A 4,225-nucleotide genomic window follows, 5' to 3' on the forward strand; every position below is an offset into this window, starting at 1 on the left:
TACTTTCCGTCCTACTTGCTTGAGCTACTTAACACATGTCGTGATTATTAAACGAGGACGAGACACGTATTTAAATTAATTAGAGCATCATGTGACACACCCTAATGAAACAAGTAGGTGTGTCACCTACTTGCTAAAATGAGGCCCAAATTGAAGGGGTGTTTGTTGCCCAAATTAAAGGTTAAAGAGAGGGCCATTCGGGCAGTAGTTTGGTCGATCCTAAGGGATTACAAAAGCCAAAATTTGACCATTTTCGCCCATATTCATCCAAAATAAAGTTCAACAACATCCTCTTTTTCTCTCCCAAGCCAAACAACCACAATTCTTTCTACTAATGTTCTAAGTGGAAAGGGCTTCAAGTTTTATTCATCCCCCATAATGTGAGATTATTTTCATGTGTTTTATCTTCTCTCCTAATATCTCAAATGTTTCTATACCAAACAACACAAGGCAGCCCCTCTCCTCCAATGTTAGACCACCTACTCTTGATTAAAAGTGTTGTAGAAGTGATAAAAATCACTTGTTGTTGCTAAGGTGTGAGCATTCTCAAGTTAAAGAAGACTTTTCTAGGGTTTCTTATTACTGCATAAGGTAATGAATCTTCTCTTCTTCATGTGTTTGAGCTTATTGGAGTCTTAGTTATTTTGTAATAATACGAACTTGTGAAGAAATGGCCTGAAATGAGTTCAAGTTACTGCAATTTGCTAGACAATTATAAGGTTATTTTTATTGTGTATTGTGGCTGAAAATTAGCAGGAAAAACTTGAGTATGTTGTGATTGTCATTATTGGAGTGTATTCAAGTTCTAGCTAAGTTGTATGGATGAAAAAGTGCAAGTTAGAACTTGGTTGTTGGGTGAGATGGTGTGGACTATTTGGTAATGTATTGTAGTGAATATAAGGTTAGATATTGATGTATATATGTTTGTTGACATTCTGGACATATTGGTATTGTTGTTTGATTTGAGAAAAGTGAAAAGAATAAGAGAGGTGTTGTCCAAAATTTTGTAGACGAGCTAGTCGCTCATTTATTTTGATTCTAGCTTTCGTAAGCTTAACAATGGTCCCTTATTGTTTTTTGTAGATTGAAGTAATAACGGGCTGATCCGACGTCATATGGTTAAGTAAATGACAAAGATATGTCAAAACTGTCCCTTCTTTCCTTTTGGGATGATCCATATAATACAAACGAACGAGCAAACACACAACTTTCACAAATGACTCTATTCTTAGAAGTATTTTGGGGTGCATATGTTCTTAATTCCCTATGTGTCCTATTATAATATCATCTGTTCATGGGTCTCAGAAAATATGTAAGTTGATAAAGTTTATTTCATGATATTAACCGAAGACATATTGATCTTATTACCTTCCGAGAGATCTTATTGACTTACTTCATTATGTATTTATTTATACATGTATATTGACCCATGATTATATGGAATTATGTACACGTATATTATATGTATATGGGGTATGTGGAAAGTTTACGGCATTATATACGCACCACCATCTGATCAGTTGGTATACATTGATGGTTTCGTCCATTGAGGCCGAGATGATATGATGGGATACCCTTAGAAGCTTGATAATGTTATGTACGCATATATCTATGTATGATATGATATTTATATGCATATGCATGACATTATAATTTTTTCATGATTCGCTAAGCTATTCAGACTTACAGGTTGAGTCATTTACTCCAAGTTTCTTTCATATCTTTTATATACTGATTTTCATGCCTTACATACTTGCTACTTTATTCGTACTGACGTCCCTTTTACCTGGGGATGCTGCAATTCATGTTGTAGGTCCTGATAGACAGGTTGGCAGTGCTCCTAGTAGGCTATCAGCTCAGCGGAAGGTGTTGGTACACTCCACTTGCTCTGGAGTTGCCTATTTGGTTAGTATGCTTTGGACATATATTGATTGGTATGGCGGGGCCCTGTCTCGACCTTTATGATATTTATATACTCTTAGAGGCTTGTAGACATATTTCATGTATATGGATGATTGTATGGCCTTATCGGCCTATGTTTTAAGTGTACAAATGATCATTTTGATCCTATAGGCATGTGTGTCACATGTATAAGTTTGTATACCATGTTGGGTCGTCCTATGTCGAGTATTCTCTTATGTTTTATCCTTATTATCTCATGACGGTCTTTACGGCTCATTTACCTATGATAGTATGATAAGAAAGATACGTTACATAGGTTCTCGATTGAGTAAAGCAGTGGGTGCCCGTTGCGGCCCATCGGTTTGGGTCATGACATATATGAATTTATTATCCATGTTTAGTTGATTCTATGACTACATGATGACTCATAATTATGATTTAGAAGCATGCTTAAGGTTATGACCTTTTGAATTTGGCATATAAAATTATTATGCCATGTCAAGTTTTATGATAAATTTGTAGCCATATAATTTCTTATTTGACTCATGATTTGGTGGTTAAATGGCTTAATTCACTCATGTTAAATATTATGGTTTGAATCATGAATGTTGAAATTGCTCATTGAATTGTTATAATAAATTGAATTAGATGATTAGCCATAGCCATCTTTTATCCATATGAGCTTTCATCTGCATCTCTATTGTTATATCTGGTGCTTCTTTATTATATCATCTCATACACATATGCATAATTGGAGAGTTAGTTATTGTGATAAGTTGAGAATTTTGGCACTACGGACACTATAAGAGGATCTTGATTATTGGTAATTGATCATTGATTATGAAATGATCCATCCGGAGTCGGGTAATTACCTATGTTACTTTTGGCCCTGCGAGCGTAGGCACTTGGGTTTGGTGCTTAATTTGGACAGGTGGCCTGTGTCAGCCACATGAATATGTGTTGTGGGGTATTAAGAATTAATCTTGAGCATGCATATTTATGTATCTTGACTCATGTATCATGTTTTTATATGAGGATTGAGGTGTTGATATCTTATTTGATCTCCTTTATTTATAAAGCATGCTTTAACTTTGTATGAACCATGTCTTGAGCTTTCATACTCATTTGATAATGACATGCATTATTTCGTATCTTATTTATGGTTTCATCTGATTTTTTGGACTGCTAATGAGTGTTAGAGTTGATCCTTTGCCACTACTTCTTCGAGGCTAGATACTAAGTACTGTTATTTTTGTACTCATAATACGTTTTTGCATATTTTTGTGTCGATTTTGAGGCTGGTATTAGTGGTATTCCTCCAGCATAGTAGGAGATTTATTTGGAGACTTCGTGGTAAACTGTTTTACCTGATCCGACTCGTATAATATGGAGTGCCTTTCCCTACTCAGCTATTTCTGTCTATTTATTTTCTTTCAAACAGATGCTCTTGTTCGGTTTAGACTGTTTACTCTTGTTAGATGCTTGTGACATTGTGACATAGAGTTTGGGCATTGTTAGACAGTTGTGGTCGCGTTCTGGACCCTATCTTAGACATTTGTATTTATGATATTAGTTTTGAGACTTATTCCGCATTATTATCCTTATCATATCTCTATTAATGACATAAAATTTAGATTTTATTATTGTTGGCTTGCATAGCAAGCAGGTTAGGCGCCATCACGATCTTTGGTGAATTTTTGGGTCATGACATAAGCATGTAATTCTCAAATTTTTGCACTAACACAATTAAAGTATATTCATTATAAGGTGAAATGTAGCCAAAAACCCATATTTCTAGCATACCATCAACAAGTTGGACTTTTACAAAATAAATGTATCACCAAAAAAGCGTTAGCTGGAATCCGTGAATGCACCAAATTACACTAAAAATAATTAGTCATAATTAAGTAATAAAGCACTTATGTGAAATATAAGGACTAGTTCCTATAGAGATTTTCCTTGGTCTAATTCCACGCTTATGATGAAATAGGAGTTAGCATGGCGTAAAGTAAAGATTGGGGAGTAGAAAAAATTTCTTATAGGGTATTTCGAAGGGGTAACCTAGGCAACAAAGAAGAGGCACGATATTTCAATTAGAGAAGCGACCATTTGGTTTACCAAAATTCAGAGCAAGCGTCACATATTCTCCACATCCGAAGGAATTTAGTTCCCAACTATCAACTCCTCCTGAAAATGCATTATACTGGATGGAGCAAGTATTTTGCATCATTACATTAATTATGTTTGGTTTTTTCAGCATTCATGGTTAGAAGGTTTCTACGTAATTGTAAATATATAAATATTTTTTCAAAAATATAACAAA

This window comes from Nicotiana tabacum, chromosome 10 (assembly GCF_000715075.1).
Source record: "Nicotiana tabacum cultivar K326 chromosome 10, ASM71507v2, whole genome shotgun sequence".
NCBI classification, from domain to species: domain Eukaryota; kingdom Viridiplantae; phylum Streptophyta; class Magnoliopsida; order Solanales; family Solanaceae; genus Nicotiana; species Nicotiana tabacum.